The sequence below is a fragment of the Lutra lutra genome, chromosome X (assembly GCF_902655055.1).
Source record: "Lutra lutra chromosome X, mLutLut1.2, whole genome shotgun sequence".
NCBI lineage: Eukaryota > Metazoa > Chordata > Mammalia > Carnivora > Mustelidae > Lutra > Lutra lutra.
This window is the reverse complement of record NC_062296.1, coordinates 49,217,534-49,228,422: the sequence shown is the minus strand read 5'-3', so window position 1 is coordinate 49,228,422 and position 10,889 is coordinate 49,217,534. Positions and strand designations below refer to the sequence as shown.

The 10,889-nt window shown below is 41.2% G+C and overlaps 1 pseudogene; it reads right to left on the bottom strand.

Annotated features, from left to right (window-relative positions):
• Window positions 1-8,528: 8,528 nt before the first annotated feature.
• LOC125091478 (suppressor of cytokine signaling 6-like) lies at window positions 8,529-10,768 on the bottom strand (annotated as a pseudogene).
• Between the last annotated feature and the right edge of the window lie 121 nt (window positions 10,769-10,889).

The window sequence follows — 10,889 nt, the reverse complement described above, 5'->3', positions numbered from 1 at the left end:
ATTTATTTTAGAGGTGGGGGAGGGGCAGAGGGAGAGAAAGTCTTAAGCAGACAGACTCCCCACTGAGCACAGAGCCCCCTAGGTCATGACCTGAGGCAAAACCAAGAGTTGGAAGCCCAACGAACTGAGCCACCCAGCTACCCCTCTGAAAGTATTTTTTTAAAAGATTTTATTTATTTATTTGACAGACAGAGATCACAAGCAGGCAGAGAGACAGGCAGAGAGAGGAAGGGAAGCAGGCTCCCTGCTGAGCAGAGAGCCTGATGCGGGGCTTGATCCCAGGACCCTGGGATCATGACCTGAGCCGAAGGCAGAGGCTTTAACCCACTGAGCCACCCAGGGGCCCCTCTGAAAGTATTTTAAAGAAAATATTTAGACCTGTAAAAGTAGATATTGTGCATAACCTGTTTAAGATTTTAGTAATTTATCCTGTTCAATAATACTGACTCAGAAAAAAAAATACTGACTCAGAAATTACAATGCATACTTTATAGTTTACTTCATACATGCTAATGATTTAGTCTTTGGCACGGGACTTTATTTAAGAGCAAGATGGTCACCGGTTTCCTTAAAAACTATTTTTAGTTCTATAATCATTTCTTGTGACAAATTTGACCCTCTAAATGTTCAGATTATTGCACTAAATAAAAGGAGAATAGTTTTTCTTAGACTGAGAGACAGAGACACACAGAAAGAAATTTTCTAAATTCTTTCTATAGCTTTCTTATTATTTATAAAAATGCACAGTAGTTTTCTAATAAGCCTGATAATAGCTTGGCCTTTCATCATGGTTTTCTGAAGAAACATTGGACAAAAAAACAGTTTGATTTTATGGATTTTATTTTATTATATTATGGTGAAGGGACACATTTTTTTCTGTTTTCTTTTCTTTTTTCTTTTTGTCTTGATCTCAGATTTTTAGAAGCACATATTTAAAAGTCAAGTGCGGGTTTTTACATATGTCCTTTAAGTTACCATTCAATAGAATCCAAAAATATACTCCAAATGTACTTAGACCAAACCAGAGGATGAACTTTTCCCTTTTTTTCCTCCATTTTTTAAAAAGATTTTATTTATTTATTTGACAGAGAGATAGAGAGCACAAGTAAGCAGAGCGGCAGGCAGAGGGAGAGAGAGAAGCAGGCTCTCCGCTAAGCAGGGATCCCGATGTGGGGCTCGATCCCAGGACCCTGGAATCATGACCTGAGCCGAAGGCAGCTGCTTAACCAACTGAGCCACCCAGGCGACCCTCTCCTCCATTTAAAAAAAAGATTTTATCTATTTATTTGAGAGAGAGAATGAGAGGGAGCATGAGAAGGGAGGAGGTCGGAGGGAGAAACAGACTCCCCATGCAGCTGAGACTCTGGGATCATGACCTGAGCCAAAGGCAGTCGCCCAACCAACTGAGCCACCGAGGCGCCCTGTCTTCCATTTTTAACTAGACTGTTGCAGTATCCCAGAAAGCTAAACTGTCACATTTTGTAGTGCTACCTACAGCAAATGGCTCGCTCTCTATACAAAAGCAGAAAATACGGCAATACCCCTTTCTTTCTGTTTATAAACGTAATTTCTTGGCAAATACTTTCATTTTTATTTATTTATTTATTTATTTATTTATTATTTTTTTAAAGATTTTATTTATTTATTTGACAGAGAGAGATCACAAGTAGGCAGAGAGGCAGGCAGAGAGAGAGGAAGGGAAGCAGGCTCCCTGCTGAGCAGCGAGCCCGATGCGGGACTCGATCCGAGGACCCTGGGATCATGACCTGAGCCGAAGGCAGCGGCTTAACCCACTGAGCCACCCAGGCGCCCCTTATTTATTATTTTTAAAGAAGATTTTATTTACTTATTTGACAGTGAGGGAGAGACAGCAAGAGCAGGGGGAGTGGGAGAGGGAAAGCAGGCTTCCCGCCAGCAGGGAGCCCGGTGCAGGGCTTGATCCCAGGACCCTGGAATCATGACCTGAGCTGAAGGCAGCTGCTTAACGACTGAGCCACCCAGGCGCCCCTACTTTCATTTTTATTGATACACTAACAGAACCTAACAATTTCAGATGGCATTATAATGGCATCTTTCTTTTTTAAAATTTCTATTTAAATTTGATTAGCATATAATGTAATATTGGTTTCAGAGGTAGAGGTCAGCGATTCATCAGTGTTATATAACACCCAGTGCTCATCACATCACGTGCCCTCCTTAATGCCCATCACCCAGCCACCCCATCCTCCCACCCGCCACCCCTCCAGCAACCCTCAGTTTGTTTCCTGTGCTTAAGAGTCTCTTATGGTAGGGCCCCTGGGTGGCTCAGTGGGTTAAAGCCTCTGCTTTCGGCTCAGGTCATGATCCCAGGGTCCTGGGATCAAGCCCTGCATCAGGCTCTCTGCTCAGCAAGGAGCCTGCTTTCCTTCCTCTCTCTCTGCCTGCCTCTCTGCCTACCTGTGATCTCTGTCAAATAAATTTAAAAAAAATTAAAAAAAAAGAGTCTCTTATGGTTTGTCTCCCTCTTTGATTTTGTCTTGCTTTATTTTTCCCTCTCTTCCCCTAAGATCCTCTGTTTTGTTTCTTAAATCCCACATATGAGTGAGATCATAGGATAATTGTCTTTCTCTGATTGACTTCTTTTGCTTGGCATAACATCCTCTACTTCTATCCTCATCATTGCAAAATAACAGCACCTTTCTTTACCATATTATGGGTACCATAATATGGGTACCATATTATGGGTATCCAAAGACACATAAAAATTGGCTTCATAAATAGAACACTATTAACATTTGTCCTCCCCAAAAGGACACAAAATAAAAAATTTTAAACACTTAGATAAAAAAATAAAACATTTACATGAAAATCAGAATAATTTTAACTTAATGCTAAATAGCTAGATTTTATGTACACGGTATCACATGAGGAGAACCTGAGAACCGGGCTATTAACACATGATGAAATGAGGTTCAGGACAAGTCCAAAGACTTTTGTGTACTATGATATCACAAATAATACATGCCATTGCTTCTAGAAACATGGAGAAGTTATTGTAATAGTTTTTATTAATACACAGTGCCTCTCTGACAATAGCTGCCATCGAATATTATGCACAAAGACTTTTACCTCATCCTAGATATATTTTAAGTTGTTTAAGGACCTGAATAAGTCCTTTTCCAATGAAGATGGTACAAACATCCAGATGGTGAACAGACACATGAAAAGATGTTCAACATCACTCATCATCAGGGAAATGCAAATCAAAACCACAATAAGATATCAGTTTACACTGGTTAGAAGGGCTAAAATCAAAATGACAAGAAATAACCAGTGTTGGCAAGGATGTGGAGAAAGGGGAACCCTTGTGTACTGTCGGTGGGAATGTAAACTGATGCAGCCATTCTGGAAAACAGTATGGAGGTTCCTCAAAAATTAAAAATAGAGGGGTGCCTCGGTGGCTCAGTTGATTGAGCATGATTCTTTTTTTTTTTAAAGATTTTATTTATTTATTTGACAGAGAGAGATCACAAGCAGGCAGAGAGGCAGGCAGAGAGACAGGAGGAAGCAGGCTCGCTGCTGAGCAGAGAGCCCAATGCGGGACTCGATCCCAGGACTCTGAGATCACGACCTGAGCCGAAGGCAGCGGCTTAACCCACTGAGCCACCCAGGCGCCCCTGAGCATGACTTTTGATTTCGGCTCAGGTCATGATCTTGGGTCATGAGATGGAGCCCCACATCGGGTTCTCCGCACAGTGGGGAGTCTGCTTCTTTCTCTCTATCCCTCTCCTCCTCCCCTTGCTCACACTCTCTCTCTCTCTCTCTCAAATGAATAAATAAACCTTAAAAATATTTAAAAAACAGAAATACCGCATGATCCAGTAATTCCACTACTGGGTATTTACCTAAAGAAAGCAAAAACACTAATTTGAAAAGATATATGCACCCATGTGTAATTTATTGCAGCATTATTTACAATAACCAAGATATGGAAGCAACCCAAGTGTCTATCTTTTAAAATAAAAAAAAATTAATTCCAGTATAGTTAACATACAGTGTTAGTTTCCGGTGTACAATATAACAATTCAACACTTTCATACGTCATCCAGGGTTCGTCACAACAAATGCATTCCTTAAACTCTATCACCAAATCACCCATCCCCCTATCCCCTTCCCATCTGGTAACCATCAGTTTGTTCTCTATATTAAGTGTCCACTGATAGATGAATGGATCTAGAAGATGTGACATACATATAATACATATAAAATAAGTATGTATATATAATTATATATTATATAATTATATAATTTGTATTATAGTTCTATATCACATGTAATTTTATATTAAATTATATGTATTTATTATATAATTATATTATACAATTATGTATAATATAAAATTAATAAATACATATAATATATTATATATAATATATATAAAGGAATAGTACTCAGCCACAAAAAGGAGATCTTGCCATTTGTGACAACATGGATGGCGCTAGAGGATATTATGCTAAGTGAAACAAGTCATGCAGAGAAAGACAAATACCATATGATTTCACTTATATGTGGAATCTAAAAACAAAAGCCAGGAGCGCCTGGGTGGCTCAGTCATTAAGCAGCTACCTTTGGCTGAGGTCGTGATCCCAGGGTCCTGAGATCGAGCCCCATATGGGGCCCCCTGCTCAGCGGGAAGCCTGCTTCTCGCTCTCCCACTCCCCCTGCTTGTGTTCCCTCTCTCGCTGTGTCTCTCTCTGTCAAATAAATTTTAAAAACCTTTAAAAAAATAAAAACAGGGCGCCTGGGTGGCTCAGTGGGTTGAGCCGCTGCCTTCGGCTCAGGTCGTGATCTCAGGGTCCTGGGATTGAGGCCCGCATCGGGCTCTCTGCTCAGCAGGGAGCCTGCTTCCCTCTCTCTCTCTCTCTCTGCCTGCCTCTCCGTCTACTTGTGATCTCTCTCTGTCAAATAAATAAATAAATAAATAAATAAATAAAATAAAAAATAAATAAATAAAAACAAAAGCCAACAAAATAAATGAACAAACAGAAACAGCACAAACAGAGTCATAAATACAGAGAACGAACTGGTGGTTGCCAGAAGGGAAAGGGGGTGGGAGGAAGAGCCAGAAGGGTGAAGGGGCGTGGGAGGTACAGGCTTTCGGCTCCGGAATGAGGAAGTGGCGTGGGTGAAAGGTATAGCATGGGGAATAGAGTCCGTGGGTATTGGCATGGCACCCTGTGGTGAAGGATATTTGCTACAGTTGTTGTGAACATAGCACAATGTATAGTTTTGTTGAAGCACTGTGTTCTATGTCTGAAACTAATGTAACATTATCTGTCAACTGGACTTCAAAATGTTGTTTAAAAATAGGTCGCTTTGCAACAGTCTTCCGTGCGTTGATTCTGTATCCTGCAACTTTGCTGAACTGCTGTATGAGTTCTAGCAATTTTGGGGTGGAGTCTTTCGGGTTTTCCACAAAGAGTATCAGGTGGTCTGTGAAGAATCAAAGTCTGACTTGTTTGCCGATTTGGATACATTTTATTTTTGTTGTTGTTGTTGTCTGATTGCTGAAGCTAGGACTTCCAGTCCCATGCTGAACAACCCTGATGAGAGTGGGCATCCCTGTTGTGCTCCTGACCTTAGGAGAAAAGCTCTCAGTTTTTCCCCTGTTGGGGACAATGTTCGCTGTAGGTCTTTTGTATATGGCCTTTATGACAGTTGAGGGATGTTCCCTCTATCCCCACATTGTGGAGGGTTTCGATCAAGAAACGATGCTGCATTTTGTCAAATGCTTCTTCTGAATCTATTGAGAGGATCATATGGTTCTTGCCCTTTCTTTTCTTATTGGGGTGTATCATGTTGATTGGTTGCCCAGCCCAGGAAGAAATCCCACTTGGTCGTGGTGAATAATCCTTTCAGTGTACTATTGGATCCTATCAGCTAGTATCTTGTTGAAAATTGTATTTTATTTTATTTAAAAATAATAAGTGGCTTTGCCAAAAAAAAGTAGTTTAAAATGTCTTACATTAATTTGACAACAAGTTTACAACTTCATAATAATTCTTATTCAAATAGTTTGCAGTGAAACCTTAAATTATATTATTACAACATCCCATGTTCCATATTATTAGGTGAAAATATATCAGAAAATGAAAAAGAAGCCTCCCTAACAAGGTACATTCAGCGCTCCACCAAAATTAATTAACCCTTTCCCCTTTTAGTCAAAACACACAGTACCGTGCTATTATGGCTTTGTGCCTTTCCTTGGTAATACCTCAATTCCGACTTTAAGAACACAAATAGAGAAAAAAGTGGGGACAGATACGTTTGAATGACAAAGTCACGGGATTGATTTAAGACTTCTACCCTTGTGTTCACATGAAATAAAGAAAAGTGACAAAGGAAGAAACATCTAGAATTACATCTTTCATCTTAGAAACATTTCTATCTATAGATAGATAAACATATAGATAAATAAACACATCTAAAGATAGACAAACATATCTTTCTTTAAGGCTGTGTAACTGGAAACATGTTTTGCACTGGGTAATCTCAGAACACTGTATTATAGCATTGTGCAATGAGTAAACATTCTGCATTTCAAAATAACTAAAAAATATTAGGGATACCCCCCCCATACTGAATCAGAGGTAAAATGATTAACTAATGATTCCACATTAGCCAAGACTTAGCTAAATTAAAAAGAAACAAACAAAAAAACTTTTTTAAAACAGCACTATAGGGCGCCTGGGTGGCTCAGTGGGTTAAGCCGCTGCCTTCGGCTCAGGTCATGATCTCAGGGTCCTGGGATCGAGTCCCACATCGGGCTCTCTGCTCAGCAGGGAGCCTGCTTCCCTCTCTCTCTCTGCCTGCCTCTCTGTCTACTTGTGATCTCTGTCTGTCAAATAAATAAATAAAATCTTAAAAAAAAAACAGCACTATATACGGTAGGCAATAAGACTTCCATATATCTGATATGGTTTTAGTATTTTTCTTATTTTTTTAAAATTTAATTTATTTATTTGACAGATACAGATCACAAGTAGGCAGAGAGGCAGGCAGAGAGAGAGAGAGAGAAGAGGAAGCAGGTCGCTGCTGGGCAGAGATCCCAAGGCCATGCTCGGTCCCAGGACCCTGAAATCAAGACCCAAGCCGAAGGCAGAGGCTTTAACCCACTGAGCCACGCAGGCACCCCAGTATTTTTCTTATAATGCTTCACATTTTCCACATTTTTTGAACTAGGGTGTTTGGTGGGGGCAGGGGTCAAATCTAGCACATTTTACTAGTGAGTACATTAATGAAAAGATATGAATCCAACTGCAATACAGTGTTTCCCTTGTATCTAAATCAATTAAAAACTTGATATAAAGCTTACTGTTGTAAGAGCATCCAATCCCTTTATGAAAATGAGTTGTACAATCAGGTTCCATCCAAGAAATTGTTGACTCAGCTGAAGAAATTAAGAGAAAATATTTGGCAAAGGAAAGTAATACGAAAAATTGTTAGGAAATCTAACATTGTGTATTATTTCTTTAATAATAGTTCTAGTTCCATGGGTCTTTATATGTTATGCCAATTTGTATCAGAGTTTAATGGCAGAAAAGGCAACAATTTCTAAATTGGTGGCGTACATTTCTTTAAGATTTTTTTTAAATGTAAGGTCATTAAAAAAATATACAAACGACTAGATAAAATGAAGGCAATGGAAAAATACAACTTTTCACAACCAGATAATTAGCACAATCTAAAAAAATAATTGAGAAAAGAGTGTTGTTAATTCACAATTCTAAATCTTTCTAAACTATGAGATTAAAAATCATTTTCAGTGTATGTAAATTCTGCATTTTATCACATGAATATGTCTCTTTCACACTATCTTTTGAAAATAGGCCATTTAAGGAGAAAACAATTTTTAACCCAAAACTTTCATTCAGCTTTACTGTGGGTTGAATACACGTGCAATGTGCTCTCAATGCATAGAAATCACAGTGGACAGCAGTGCAGGATGGTGGGGGGGGTGGATTAAGGAGAATCTGCTAATTCACATGGTGATTTTTTTTTTTTTTTGGTCCATGATGGAAGATAATTCACACTTCTAAAACCTCAAGACTTTCCATTTTATTTTTTTTAATTTTTTTTAAAGATTTCATTTATTTATTTGACAGACAGAGATCACAAGTAGGCAGAGAAGCAGGCAGAGAGAGAGAGGGAAGCAGGTTCCCTACTGAGCAGAGAACCCAACTTGGGGCCTGATCCCAGGACCCTAGGATCATGACCTGAGCCGAAGGCAGAGGCTTAACCCACTGAGCCACCCAGGCGCCCCAAGACTTTCCATTTTAAAGAACCAAAAGCAAACTCAGGACACCTCGCTGACCCTTCCCCACCCCTAAACAAATTGATTACTCTTTTCATCAAAAACTCTGAGAGTTGTAGCAGCAGAAGGTTTTAATAGCAATGCAAGTTTGCAAACTGGATTTCATTTTTTTTTTCTTGAACTCAAAGTGCAGGATGCAGAGTTCTCCTCATTTTCATGAATGTTGCTCTTGTCACTAATCCTTCATTTTGTTTGGCAAAGGCAGGTTTTGAATTAAGTCTCTTCTGGTCTACAGAAACATAATAAAACGAGACAGGTATTACAAAGAAAGCACCTGCATGAAATCATGATACTCAACTGGTAAGTCTGACTGGGTGAATAGCGATTTAGGCAACGAAGGCCCTGAATAACACAAAGCTCTGTTTTTAGAGTCCCTGGTTGAATGTTTAATTAGATCAGGAATTGTCTATCCACATCTGGTTGTTCATCAAAGTGAAACCTACCGTTTGAGTGCCCAGTTCTCGTGTGAAGTGTTTTTCATGGGAGCAAAAGCTCCAGCTTAAAAGATAACAGTCATCAGAACTATCCAGAACAAGAAAAGAACCATCTGACACATTTACTAGATTTCCTTCTGCCTCCCAGCATGTGACTGGTTCCCAGTATCATCTTTATAAGGCTTGTCACAACCATAAGACCACTACTTTTCATTGAGTCATAAACTCTTGCAACCCCAGGAGCAGAGTCAGGATCAAAATTCAAATGATAGCACATAATTTGATTTTATTTTTTAAGGATTTAAAAAAAATTTATTTGAGAGAGAGAGAGAGGGAGAGCGCACTGGTGGGGGGAGCAGCAGAGGGAGAAGCAGAAGCAGACTTCCCACTGAGTAGGGACCCCCTCCCCCTGCTGACATGGGTCTGGAACCCAGGACCCTGGGATCATGACCCGAGCTGAAGGCAGATGCTTAACCGACTGAGCCCCCCAGGCATCCCGATAGCCCATAATTTTAGACACAAGGACATCTGTGCCCGTGAGTCCACTGAAGTTCCTTTGGATTTGATTATTCTGCCCTGGAGTCAGCAATGGTGAGCGTGGGGGGACATCATCATGTCTTGTTCTTGGACTCTGCAATGTGATGAATATGGTGTCAACAAGCCATTCACAGACTGATCCACAAAGATCCCTGGGGGCAATGACTGTAGGGCCCTGGTCTACCTGACTTCCAATTTCAGAGAAAGCTTCCCCCTGTCCCTCCCCCACACACTTTAGAAGGCACTGCTGAAACTTCCATTGGAAGGATCCAGAATACCAAATGCCGTACTGAGGTGTATGTCCACTAACTACAGACACGTGTTCATTGAGGTGACATTGCAAGTCTCCATTCTGGGATTCCGAGCTCCTTTATGAATTATCTTGCTCTTGGCACACAGTGCCGGGCTGAAGACTGAAAATATTTTCAAACATCCTTCCTTGGGGCACCTGGGTGGCTCAGTGGGTTAAGCCTCTGCCTTCGGTTCAGGTCATGATCCCAGGGTCCTGGGATCGAGCCTGCATCGGGCTCTCTGCTCAGCAGGGACACTGCTTCCCCCTCTCTCTCTGCCTGCCTCTCTGCCTACTTGTGATCTCTCTGTCTGTCAAATAAATAAATAAAATCTTTAAAAAACAACAACAACAAAAAACATCCTTCCATGCTGGACTTGGATTGGAGGAAGGAACCAAAGCCGTGACTCTCGCCTTCTCCATTTTGATACACCTCTCTTCAGCATTCGTGGGTCCAGAGGCCACAGGGTAGTCATGATTGCTAAGGGAAGTGGACCTCATTGGTCTCTGAGCTCTCACATCTTTCAAGACTCTAGGTGCTGAGGAGAGGAAAAGGTATCTTCATCTGGCGGAACTCCCAGAGGGTGTGCTCCCCTTGTCTTTCTGCTTTTGTTCTGCAGAAAGTAGCTTTTTTCATGTGCCCATTAAGCTTTGACTCTTTGATCTATTTTTTCCACCTTTTTCATCCCCACGGTTGATAGCACAGCCGGTCATATCTCTCCCTTAGCAGCTACCAAACAAGGAATCGTGGTTTCCAAACACTGGCTTAGGGATGCTTACGGTCCTACCATGAAGTCAGGGGCTCGTTTACTTTTATTCAGGTTCAAAGATTTCTGGAAGGTTTTAAGACTACTTTTCTTCGTGATGACGCGTTCTCTAATCCCCGGAGGGCTCAGTCCCTCTCTGGAATGTTATTCCCGAACAGCCGGAGAACCCTGCGGTGCCGCATCCATCCACGTGTGTTTCTCCAGCTTCGTTTAACCCTTGGAGCCATTTTCCAGCGGCAGCAGCGCGGCGGGTGGCTGCGGCGGCCGGCCAGAGCGTGACTCCCGCTCCCTCTGCCAAAGCCGGCGCGAGGGCTGCGAAATACGTGCGGCTGGAAGCCGCGAAACTGGTGGCAATTCGCTGCACGGTAACAAAAACCGAATACGCCATTAGCGATGTTAGCATGCAGGCAAAGTTTGGGGTTCGGGTGGAAAACGGGGCTGATTTATTTCAGACGATTCTGAATTTAGACTCGCTGCCCCTGAAAGGGAGGGAAAAAAAAATAGCCAGA